Source organism: Telmatherina bonti (genome assembly GCF_933228915.1).
Source record: "Telmatherina bonti genome assembly, chromosome: 19".
NCBI classification, from domain to species: Eukaryota; Metazoa; Chordata; class Actinopteri; order Atheriniformes; family Telmatherinidae; genus Telmatherina; species Telmatherina bonti.
In genome coordinates, this window is record NC_136617.1 from 22,712,446 (window position 1) to 22,726,291 (window position 13,846).

Consider the following 13,846-nt stretch of genomic DNA (forward strand, 5'->3'; position numbering starts at 1 on the left):
ACCCCACGCGGGTAGCGGTCAGAGCTGCGCTGAGCCGGCCAGCTGCAGCGGGATGACTGAACACATCACACACAGGATGACCGCTGCTTTTGGCTACTGACTCAGGCACCCGGATGCCATGGCAACTACACGCTCTGTCCTCAACGTACCAGAGTTAAAGAGGGAGGGAAGAGAGACAAATAAAGAGAGAGAGAGAGAGAGAGAGAGAAGGGGGGGAGATAAAGTGCTTACTACTACAAGGAGTTGTGATGTGGTGCATTCCAGCTGAACCGTGGCCTTGAATTAAACGATTGTGTTTATATTGTGTCTTAAGGGAAACTTTTAGCAGCACTGAGGGCTCCTGATGGGGGGGGGGGGGGGGGGGGGGGGGGGGGGCTAAAGCCTGCTGTGTGTATGGATGATGGGGGGTGGCTGAGGCTTAGCATAACCAGAGCTCTTGTGGGGTTCACTTGCTGTGCTGCAAGCAGAGGTGGGGGGTTTTGTCCATTGTGCACAGATTCCAGTGACATGGAGTAACCTCTCCTTGCTGGCTACTCCACAGAGCTGCAGCCAGATATTCACTGAACAACATGTTTCAATCCAGAAAATAAGAAGACAATAACTTGTTCATCTGTATAATCCTGTCTGTCTCTTTTCCGCCAGATAAAACAGACATGTTTTGTTTGCCCCTTCGCCTAAACAGTGATTAAGAGTGTGCCAACAGTGAGATCCAGTGCACAGTAAGCTCACCCCTTTATCTGTTGTGTTTGACCCCATCTGTCCCTGAGGATCATGGAGCTGAGCCAGCTACACTTTTCTCCTCATTCATTTGTTTGTCAAATGAGGATTTCTGGATGGGAGGATAGCCGAACAACTCCCCATGCATGCCCCTTGCAGTCACTCTCAATTATGATAATGATGAAAACACAGAGCACAGTGTTTTCTAAGTGTGTGAAATCCACAGACCCGTTCAATCCAGGCCAAGTTTATCCTCTTTAGGGTAAGGGGTGGTTTGCAGAGGTCAAAATATGGATGTCTTCTCTGCTGTGCAAACTTGATAATGGACTCTAGAGTAAACACATCATCTTCCCTGTCAAGTCTGCTCAACATCATTACCTTAAAGACAGCTGTCATTTTTGAAAACCTGACACAAAACACACTTTCACTTTATCATTCCTACCCCCACCTTTCCGACCTCCACACCCTCTCCTCCTCACTTGTCTCTCTCTGCCCCCTGGTATGTTTGTGTTAGCAGTCGGCTGGGCTTTCCATCACGCTGGTCTGGTCTCATCATTCTCCTTCCAGACAATCAAAAACACACACACTTATTCACCACACAACCTCATGTCCACTTTTTTTTAGCCACCACTCCCCTTCAAACACCTGCCTAATCCCCCCTCCAAATCCTCACCCACGAACTCCCTGCACTTGGTTCACTAATGTCACTGATTTTCTCTGAATAGAAAATAAGTTTCTCCTTTCAGTTCTTTGTAGAGGTCAAGTGTGAGATGAGAGTGAAATAGGCATTCCTATGGAGTTATGTGCATGTAGTTCTTCAAGTGCACAGTGATTGACATTTTGAGAGTTTTGTTATGAGGAAAATTGTTTCTTTGTGTGTCTTTGCAGTTCTTTCTTCAAGGGGAAACTTATAAATGACAAAAATATCAAGTTATTTTCGCCAAAAGAACTGTGTTTCATCATGATTTAACTAAAACACATCAGTGTGGCTTTCATTGTTTAGCTGTATTATAAAGATGTGACATTAGATGATCTGAATTCCCCTTTTTAAAATCAGATTGCCATCCTCCTACTCTAACCACACTGAGTAGTCTGTTAATATCCAGATTCATATCACTTAAGGGGATCTGAAATCTCTTTTGTTAAAATGGCACATTCTAAAAAGGGATATGTCAAAAAGATTTAAAATTGGCTACAACTATTACTCATACTAACCACAAACAGGTTCATGTATCTAAAAATAGCACACACAGACGACAGACGCTTTAGTCTTCTTTTCTGACAACACACACACACACACATAAATACATATATGTGTATGTATATATATATATATATATATATATATATATATATATATATATATATATATAATTATATATGTAGCCTGGCTCCAGCTTCCCCCGACCCTTCATTTGATTAAGCGGTTAGGATGATGAATGAATAAAAGAATGAATGAATGAATGTATATGTGTGTTAAAACTGGCTTTTACCAAACGGTTCTTGTAGCCTGTAGTTTTGTGTCACCATATCTATATGGCTTTAGGTCATTATGGGTTTTATTTTCATGAATTCTTAATAATTTGTAAGCAATAAAAATACAGAATTTTAACTTGTTTCTTGTGGACTAAATAAATGTTGTAATGTTTAGGTGCTTGTCTCAGCTTCTCATTAACACATCACTGGTCATCTGAGTGTGGATTTTGTACTGTAGAGTTTGTTTTAGAATTCAACAAACCTCCCGAGTTGTCAAACCGGCATGATGTACTGATCATTTTTAACATCTCTTAAGCTGAGTTGCCAGGAAAAGTTTTTGGTCCTGTGACATAAAAAATATTTTTAAAGTTTAATGCCATCAATTATTATGACGTTTACATGCGGTTCATGTACACTACTTAACTGAAAATGTGTTTGTGCAACACTTTACCCTATTTTAATGTGTTTCATTGTTTGTCATCTCTTTCATTTTTTGGACATTTTTCTATTGGTTCAATTACTTTACACCTTTCTAATGTGTTTGGGCAATTGGCATTCCATTTTTATGTCTCTGGTGCTTTTTGTAGTTATTTTACATCTTCTTTTTAATCTCAAATAACCTCATATTGTTCTGTCTGACTCATTTTATAGTTAGTTGATGATAGATGGCAACAGGAATTTGTAAGGAATGAGGCAAGAGAACAAAACAAAAAGAGTTGGGGAAAATAACCCCAGCCTGTTAACTTGTTAAATACAGAAAAAAAATTGTTTAAAAATACGTCTTAGAAGCATCAACTAACTGGGGTTCTCCTTGTAGTACACAGTATGTATGTGCAGAATTTTATATGCATTATAAAATTGATTGCAAAACAGTGAAGTTTGATCATTGATGGCGGGTCTATGTGGTTCATCTCTCTGATCTGCTGATACCAACAATATACATAAATCAGTCTTCTGACGTCTGAGTGCAGTTGCAGTGGGAGCCACAATGGAAATGCCTTGAAAATCCCCCCACACAAGTGTAAAGTCTTCATTTCTTATTTAGTCTTTAATGTTAATGTGGCTACAAACTGAGGCTTTGATGAGATTGTTTTTTCCTTTAAAAATCCCCTTCTAAAATCAGTGGAATTGTTAGTATGACAGATTGTTAAAACATAAACCACAGTACCCATAGACAAAGCTAAAATGGTCATGTAGGCTAAGTAACCTACTTCCTCCCCCATTTTTCACTTTCATAAACAATGTACGCATTAAACGAGAGACTTTTCATAGGAATTTGGACAGTGATTCAACATCTACTTTTGAAAAATGAAAACTATTTTAATGTTAGAGTACAGCCTCTAAATCCAGTGAACATATTCATTTTAGGACTACTGACTGATGTCAGTGAAGAAGACAACAGACTGACTTCCCCTTTTGACAACATTTGTGAAAGGATATGTGTTGTCTTTATTACTTTATTAGGAGATTACTCAGGTTTTGGTAAAATTAGTTTACCTCACCTGCAATCTGAACAGTAGCAAAAACCTCTCAAATTTATGGGAACACAGAGATGGGGAAACATTAATTGGCCCAGTAAGTACTAATCCTCCAGCTCTTAGAGCATTTTGTAATCAGAGACCGAGGATCATTTGGAAGAAGAGGCAGATCAAACATATGCAATATGATATGTCTGCTTAATAAACATTCATATATTTCCATTTAGTTTAAGTTCCCCAAAGTTTGTCACCCATGATAATAAAAACATTCATACAGATGAAATGCTTCTAAAATGAACATTTAATGCAATAACTATTTTCCAACAGATAACAACATGTGGGAAAAGGCCAAACCTTAAAAAAAGCAAACACCTGAGTGCCACTCAACTGAGATCTACTGAACAGCTCAGATCATTTGAGAATGGATCACATTTTACAATAAAATCTACCAACAGATTTTATGCAAGCTGCTGTAGTGTCTAATCTTCCCTGGAAACAAAAAAAGAAGATGATGATGCAGTTGCTGGTACATGAAGTAATACAGATGAGAAACTGTTTTTTACTGGCTCAAGCTTTCATTGTGGTTTCTAATTATACAATCAGGTTTTTAAGTCATTTGAGTCACTGAGTTGGTCACCCAGAGTCTGCATACATCCATATGTGCACATAAGCTCAACACATGCTAAGTTTCCCACTAATTCATGCAGGATTCATTCATTTAATGCATAGACGAGCTACTGTGAGTATCAGATCATCAACTCACAGCTCAAAACAGAAAGAAAAGTTGTGATTGCTTGGTAAAGGAGAAGTTAAAACAAGAAACAAGAGCTGTTGCTCTCCCCACCAAGATGAATGTAGTTGAAATAGCAGTCATAGAATAGTGAAATGTTGCCTGGTTTCTTTTGAGTTAGCTAGAGGTGCAGTGATGAGCCAGTGACCAAGTTAATAGAGATGACGAATCATGACTAAGTCTAGTAAAATGACTCAGTTTGAACAATTTTAGTTTTGAATGGTTTGCTCAGGACTTGCACACCACCAGAAAGCAGCTTACTAACAAACTGATGGCAAACACGGCATTTAGTTCAGCAAAGAAACCCTGTTTAGTAGAAAAGACAAGCTGGAATAGAGTAAAAAAAAATATTTCATGGTGATAGCTTTTTATCAGCATTTGCTATTTTATTTGACTGGAGAGTAAAAAAAAAAGTTGTTTTGTTTACACTGTGACTGCAGCATGTGTTGTAGCTCCATGGTGTCAGCTCATTGTGTGAAAAACTGTTTAACTCAGTTTGCTATGTGTGAATTACCAAAGAACTGCAAGTAAACAAGGATATCTTTTTGCGCTAATAAGATAAAGACCATATGTGAAATAGGTTTAGTGTGTTTGCCACCGTATTTGTGCCAAAATCAGATTGTATATCTGAACATGTATAAAAATTGGTGTGTAACTGTCACTTACCCACATAGGGACAGCTAAAGAGATGTGTTTCCTTTAGTTCGATATTAGCCATTTTCTCATTATAACAGAGGTTTTACGGAGAAGAAAAACAGAAGATAGCTAATATCCAAAAGGCATAAAGGGAATAACATAACTTTTAGGACCTGGATATTCAGCCGCACATATGCCACATGGGGTTCTTTTGATTCCAGCCCAGTTCCCTCTGCTAAAAAATTAAAATGTCAGTGAAGTTTTTTTTTAAATTGAAAGTCTCTAAATCAAAATAGTCTTTCCTCATTTTTGGACAGTGGTCCAAAAATCAAAGTGTGGGTCAGTGTCCAGATATCAGAGAGGTCTGTCAGAGGAAAAGGCAAGAAGAATAATCTGGGGATGTTTACTTTGTAGACAACATTGAAATACAGTGGAAATTATACTGGACTTGAATTTGTAAAGGTGTTGTTGGCGTTAATGAACAAACATGATTTCGGTGACAATTTGATTACTGGAAGCATACGGTAGGTTCAGCCATTTGCAGGAGCATAATGTATGGAGACTGGATATGACTGCATCAAGACAGATACATGTTAGAGGGATGACACTATAAATAAGTATTGAAGGGATAAAATATATCCTTTTCCTGAATTTTTATATTTGTTTCAATATCATTGATTGTTTTCCCTATTAATGTTCTTTTGTTTGTTTGTTTGTTTGTTTTTATTTATATTTTCATTATAAACAATTTGTAAAGAGAAACTGACTGAACTGTAAGTAAGAATCAAGCATTGAGAGAGCGTTGGATTATTTCTACCTACTCCTTTCAGACAAGGAACTGAAGCATAGCAGCTGATGGAACATATTGAGTGTTTACTTACTTCTATTCATCTGTTATATTTGTTTCAAGGCTTCTCTGTTTTGGACCAGGAATGTTTTATTTTGTGTTTTGTTGAGGCATCCAAGATGAATTATAAATTACATCTAAATTATATATAATATAAATTATGTATCTTCTTGTGGTCCTATTGGGCCACCCTTCAAAAATAAACTTTTGCTGAAATCCTTCTTCTGCTGATCTCTTGGTGACAGTTGTGCATGTGTAAAGGGATGCTTTGCATCTTATTAATATCCTATCAAGAACAGCAAACTCTTATTTAATGTAAATCTTTTGTGGTTAATCACTCTTCCAGAAAGCCATCTGACCTCCATAAACAAATGTATTTTTAAAACACACAAAAAATTGCATTTTAAAACACTTGCAACTTTGCTAATAAAACTTAGCTGTAAATTGACCATAACCATAACCATGAGCATATGATATGTTACTGTAGTAAAAAAAAATGACTATAATAAAGTAAGACAATAAATAATTCAATTAGTACTTCCTAACATCAGAGTCCTTTATATGTGTTGCCACAAATTTAAGATGAAGGCTGGTTGCAATATTTTACTGAAGGGAATCTTGTGTTTTATTAAATCTTCTATAAACTATATGTATGGTAAGATGATGGATCTCCAGTGGAAAAAAGGAGTTGTTTAAAAATTTCTCTGGGGCTGAGAAGGACATGAGGTTATTACTTTTATTTAATCCACAGAGGAATTTTTTTTTACATCTAAATAAGTTCAAAATTTACTATTGATGAACTTTCCTTCTTAGTAAGACGGCCTTGAGGAAAATTTTAGTAATTAATTAGAGAATTTGGGGGGATTTTGATAATCATCTAGTTAAAGATAACTGGTAATGGTGATTGGATTTCCCACTATCAGACATTAAGTGTCTTGATATTTATCTAAATGTCTCAGAATTAGAAATAAAGGTCAACTTGATACACAGTTACAACTTTTTTCCTTGCATTGTTTACAGCTCAGTGTCAACACAGATCCTGCAACAGCAACATCATAATGATGAAGCCTTCAGATTACTACCTATAGGAGAATTTTAGATCTGCTATTTTGGGCTGTAGATCAGTGTAGGTATAACGTACTCTGCAGTGAGATATGACCCAGACTTCACAAAAGCATTATTACTGCTGTTAGGTAGCAGATTCTCTATATCACAGTGTTGGAATTCATGCTTTTCATACTTCGCTGGACACCCTTGCTTTAACCAATCTTCCATGAGGTTATGCAGCCATGATGCATTGGGCACACTAGTATGAATGGTTATGGAGATCTGATGAGCTATTATGAGAAAACTGTCAGTAGTTTAATGACTTTCATAATGTCCTGTTAGTTCTCATGAAGTGGCTCTCTGGCACTTGGATGGTCTGGTAGACAGTGGTGTTGTAGCAACTGAAATCCCCACACACAGAGTGAAGTATGGATTAATGATCTAATTATAGAACTGTATTTAAGTCAGACTGTTTTAAAATTTTAAATTTAAGTGAACTTTCAGGACCATTATTAAATCAGAGTATGTAATGCATGCTTTGAATATTAGCTTATCTTATCACAGCATATAAGATAGTAGACAGATATACAATCTCTGTGCTACATCTGTCTATATCACAGTCTGACATTTAACCCCTTTCATACCTTGTATGACTGATGCTAATATTGAACTTGAATAGTCCCAGGTATCAAAACGCTTCAGTCTGTTTCACAGAAAAATACAAGATTAAGTCATCAGGAAGAAACCGAGTAACAAAGTCGAGAATGTATGTTATTTAGAGAACCAGTATGTTGTTTTTTGTTGGTTTTTTTTGAGGTTTGAAGGTTGAAATTATATACATGACAGAACATTCATTTTCTACTTCCTGGACATAACCAAGGAAACCCCGTGGTTCTTTCTATGACAATGCTGACATTTACATTGACTAACAGTGGCCTTGCGGCAGATTTAAGCATGCACAGTTCCTACACTTCCTTCAACCACCAGCATGACTGTCAGCACAAAACACACCCTCTGAGACCACAGTCACCATCTAGTCACCGTGTTTTCTTCCTTTTTTCTGTGAAAATGGACTTCAATATTGTGATTATAAAAGTAAATCTCCCAAATGTCTCAACTGTTTTATGATGGGATAAAATGATTTGTCACACTCATATCTTCATTGTTTTTCATCTGATGAAGTTATAAAATGCCTTAATACTTTGGTCCAACAGTTTTAGAGAGTATACTGGCTTGAAGGTGACTCATCAAAAATAATTAACTTAAGTCAGAACAAAGAATTTTATTTTCTCTAAACTTAACAGGAAGTGACAAAAGGGTTTTCATCAGGTACTGTCTGGTTACAAAAAAAAAGTTAGAAGTGAAAAAACACTTGTCTTGTTTCAGTCTCGAACTTCAGATGCAGGGCTGGAGTCCTGTGTTCGAAAGTGCTGTGGACAGAAAGCCCAAATTCAGCATAGCACAGTGTCATCGTATGTTTGGTGTACAATATAATTAATGATGGTTTCAGTTATGGACACTTGAGTTATTTGTTTATTTATTTTCCAGTGGAAAAATAATGTTAATTCTAAATATTAGAGACAACAACATTTGAAACCAAAGGTGTTTATAACTCAAGGGTCCCCACATAAATAAATAAATAAATAAATAAAAATGAATAAATAAATAAATAAATGAATAAAAATGTAAATTTACTTTTTAGCGTTTATTCAAATTAGGGAAGTAGTAAATGGGAGAAATTCTCACACATTGTGGCTTTTATCAGTGCTTTCTTATGGCAAGGATGATGATTATGTATCCCCCCTGACTTGTCCTTCACCTTGTAGAAACATTTTTGTACTTCATCAGTCTCCTGTTGTCATGAAAGATGATTTTTCTGAACATCAAAGAACTGGGTGAGGAATTGTCTCTTTGCTTACCTAGATGTTGGGCTTTCAAGTATTAAATATGAAAATATGTATGGATACTGATTAGATGATAATGTATAGGTTCACACTGATTGGTCTGTAAAGAATTATGCATGAAGCTGAACTGAAAATTGAATTAAATAGTTCTCTGATATGTCCTGGTGTAGTTTATAAAAACACAGTTCTTGTTCTACACTTGTTTGCCCTTGAATTGCAAAAATTAAATTTGAGAGGAGATCATCTTGATAGCGTTGCTATCTTTTGTCATCGTGCCCTTTTGTCCTCACCATGGAGTCATGGATAGTCCCTGATTTTCTCACCCACATCCTGGGTGCCAGCCTGTTTGTAACTCTGTTACTGTACTTCTGTGTTGGTCAGCTGGGCTGATTTCTGGCTCACTGCCAGCGTCACTATGAGAAAGTGAGAGTTGGTGAGGGAAGGAGGGGTCACGAGTCTGAAGGACTTCCAGCCACAGCGTCTATATTCAGGGGAATAACATCCTCTGGCCTGCAAGGTTTGAGCAATAATGATATGTCATCCTGTGGTGTTTTGCTTAGTGCACTTCACACAAACATCCCGAGTTGTCATTGGTTCATCTAAATCTTTACCCAGGTTACATTTCTCTGGTACAGTTGTGGGCTGTATGATGTGAAATGATGACCCTGCCTTCTTGTGGAAATGGATCTGATTTCCAGGTAATTCAAGGGACTAATGCAGAAGATGACTAATATTTCTTTCGTGCTACCGCACCCCCCACACCCCGCTCTGAAACAGGTTTTATGTCCTGAGGGAAAAAGGCAATCATGTCCACATTCTCAGAAAACGTTGGGAATTTTTCTGAAATAATATAAAACCTTAAACTTAATTCTTAAAGGTGGAGTATGTAAGATTTTCAATATTTTCAAAATAAATTAACTAAAAAAAAAACTACAATCATAATTAGATAGTTTTTTTTAAACTTGTAGGTTCCAGTCTGTCCATATTTGATGTGTTATTAAATTACAAGTTTAATGAATGACGAAGACTCTTCTTAAACGTTTGCCTACCAGTAAAACAAAAAAGTGCTTTTTGTCATTGTCATTAATTAAACATGTAGGATCAAATATGGACAGACTGGAACCTACATATTTAAAAAAAACTATCTAATTATGATTGTAGTTATTTTATTAGTTAATTTATTTAGAAAATATTGAAAATCTTACATACTCCACCTTTAACTTAAGCTGTAATGTCTCAAAAAGACAAAGAAAAGTCAGGACTTACACATGTTTAACACTATGTGACATCAGCCTTTCATATCTTTGCACACTTTTTATTGTTTGACAACTAAGAATATGGACTGTTCATTTAAATGAATCTGTATTCATTCTTTATGAATGAGAAGACTTTGTGAGCTGAAAAGTCTGTTGTATGATTCTGCACTTCATGCATTAAACATAATATGGCTGAATAATTCAAATGAAATCAAATAAAAAAATTTAACGAAAAATGAAAATATTCCTCCAGTTTTTCAATGGGGGCAGATCTGGACTGCAGATAGGAAAGTTAACCACACCCACTGGTTTTATGAAGCTGTGCTGTTAAAAGTTGTGTACACTGAAGACATTGTCCTGCTAATATAAACACTTCTTTTCTTGGGAAATGACATCACCCTGAAGTTTATCCAAATTACAAGCCTATAGCTCTGAATCACACATGCGCAAATCATGTAATGGACACCTATGCATCCCCCAAACTATCACATACACAAACAGGGTTGTCTCCTCTTTGGCAGGTGGAACCCCCACATCCCACCCACCTCAAAAGGAAATAAAAGATGTATTCATAACTACTTCTGCCTAGAGAACCTGTTTCTTCCTTGTTTTACACAGTCTCAAGTTTCATCTCAAAAGCAATGATAGATGTTAAGTGAAACTTATTTTCCAAGGTACTCCCAAACTCCTACAGCTATACTTATGGGAAAATGACCATTTTTCTTTCATATCCCCTGCATTTAGTAGTGGTTTCAGTATGCGGTCTTTACATACTGAGGTTTTCTCACCTTCCCACTTTTTTTGCTGTTTTCTTTGGAAAGAAGGAAAGAAAAAGTAGCAGTACTACAGGCAGTGTGGTGTGCTTTAAGACATTGTTGTATGTACATGGGCATATATGGATGTGTGTCTGTTGCATTTGTGCTGGTATGTTTATATCCATATGCGTCTATATATTTGTGTTTATGCATATGCTACAATGATAAATTTGTCATGTAGATTTGATGGGAAAGGATGGGGGGGGGGGGGGTTTGTTTATCTTTTTTTTTTATTATTGTAAAGCACTTACAGCACTTAAAGCACTTAGAGTTGCATTTTATGTTTAATAAAGTGCTCCATAAATAAAGTTTGATTTGATTTTTACCTTTAGTCTTGAAAGACCAAAATTATTTTCAGTCTTACACTGAGAAAAAGTCTTTGTTAGATGTCAGTGGTTATTCTAATGAGCTTAGCATGATGATTTTAGCTACAATTCTTACTTCAAAAGTCGTTGGTAGACTTTCATTTGATACTAATCTAGAAGCCCTTACCTGTCAATAGTCCTCCACAATGCTAAACCTTTCTGTTTGCTTCCCTCCCAACATATTGAAGATATTTGTCCAGCAGGTGGGAGGCAGACAGGTCGGCAGTCCATTGCAGGGCCAACACAGAGAGACAAAACAACTGGTTGGTAGGATTTGGAGCAACCAATTAACTTAACATTTACATGTTTTAAGGAAGCCAAAGTGCCAGAGGACCCATACACACATTGGTAAAGAATGCAAATGTCACACAAGCAGGCATGTGGGAACCAGTAACCTTCTTGTTGTGAGGCTGCAGTGCTAACCACCACACAACCATGCAGCCTGTAGGTACCGTTGTTTCATTCTATTATTATTCTTTCCAAAGAAAATTTTATATAAGCTTGTCAGTGAAGACAAGCTCTGTTAAAAAAGGTTCAAATGAATTTACAAACTACAGATTAATGTTTGAGGGCATCTTTCAGGAAACAAGGCTGGGAAGATGTTTAAAATGACATTGATATTTTTAGACTGACCAAACTGTAAAGAACAAAGTTTCAATTTAAATTTCACACAAATGTTTTAAATGCCAATTCCATTGGTTTCTGCTGTTGTCAAATATTTTCCTGTTGAGAAACAGCCTGATCAAATGAATAATATATGTTGGTGGGAATAGAAAAGTGTAAAAATTCATCATTGAGGATCATATACCTGCCAGGCAGCAAACTGTCCAACAAAAAAAAAAAAAAAAAAAAAAGAAAATATTATAAATTTACGACCAGTGAAGGCAGATGAGAAAGAACCCGGGGGGGGGGGGGGGGGGGGGGGGATCCATAATATTAACATTTCTTGTATCATGTTCCAGCATTTGTTCTCCTTCCTTTCCAGTAAGAAACAGAAAATAAGTCACACAGCAGCTGGCTGATACCAAGGACACCCAGTACATTAAACAATCTGTGGAATATTCAGAAAGATAAGCAGCTTCATACAGTTTAACTTCTTCAGCCAATCAGAGATAAGCTGGTTGTCATGCTGTTTTTATAAAGATGCTGATAATAAGTTGAAAAGACTTGGTCAACTGCCCAAGTTTTCTCAAAATGTCAGGTCATATTGGCTCATTTATAACACAAGAATGCTTAGAAGAATGTTTTCTCTTTGTCTGTGCATGCTTGTAACACACTGGAATGCAATCTCACATTTTAGTTGCACTACAAACCTGTGTCAGTAGTTGAGTCATCCATCACACTTTCATTTAGCTGGTGTCATCAGGAGTCTCGGCAAAATTAAATAAATTCTTTTGATAACAAACTTGCCACCATTCATGAAACTGCCTACAAATTCTTAAAAAATGCCTTTGAAGAGCTTTAAATTCAGCAACTTTGTGTGATTTACAGGAGAAACATGCAGGGCAGACAGGAACACAGTGATTCTGTTCCAGTTCGAATAAAAGCAGGCTGAAGGGAAGAAAAGCAGAAATCTTTTATCTAAATAATTGTAACAAGGACAGAAAAGTGGAGTGATACTCTGAAGCTACAAGATTAAAAGACACAGGGTTTGTGCACCATAACCACGTGAGTCATAAAACATATTTGTTTCCAAACAGACAGGTCACACAGGCAGCTCTTATAACATAAGGCACTGGGAGTATAATGGGAGTACTGGGAGTGGTGTGAATACATTTGTGTTTGTTTCATGCTCTGTATTCACTCTATGTAGTGTCCCACAGCTGGCTGAGGCCGTGCACATGCGTTCATCTTAAGGAAACCAAGAGCTCCAGACACCTATCTCTGTAACTGTGTTTGTGTGTTGATCTATGTTTGTGCTCTTCTCCTACAAAATATCAGAGTCAGAAAACTTTATCTGTCCCAGAGGGAAATTAAAATGTTGTTGCAGAGACAACAAAACAGCCAGAACTGAAAAGACAAGAAAAACTAAACATAATAGACACTGATATTTGCATATGAGCAGTCTATTGGCATGCTTTGCTTTGCTAATTTTTCAAGAGAAATACTTTTGTTTAGTTCAGCTTATTTCCCAGTTGTCAAGTTTTTTATTTTTGTGTTTTTTTTGTTTTTTTACTGGTAGCACACCTGAAAATACTACAGGAAGTTAAAAACTGCTAGATGTTAGAAGTGGTTGTTTTCAGTAACTCGTGACAAACTGTGCAGTATCAGTATGAAACTCAGCCTTTGATTCTTTACGGTACACTTGAGGCGAAGCAGCTATGTGTCTGTTGACACAGGACTCTCTTTCCTCCTCCTCTCTCAGAAACACAGACAAACACACTCACAGCTGCTGAAGTGGACTTTGGACTGACGTCCTCTGAGAAAACAGGGAGTTTCCTTCCTGGGTGAACTAGTTTCTTTGTCTGTCAGTGGGCTGCTCCTGTGGTTAGGGCTCCACCAGAAGTGAGGTGGA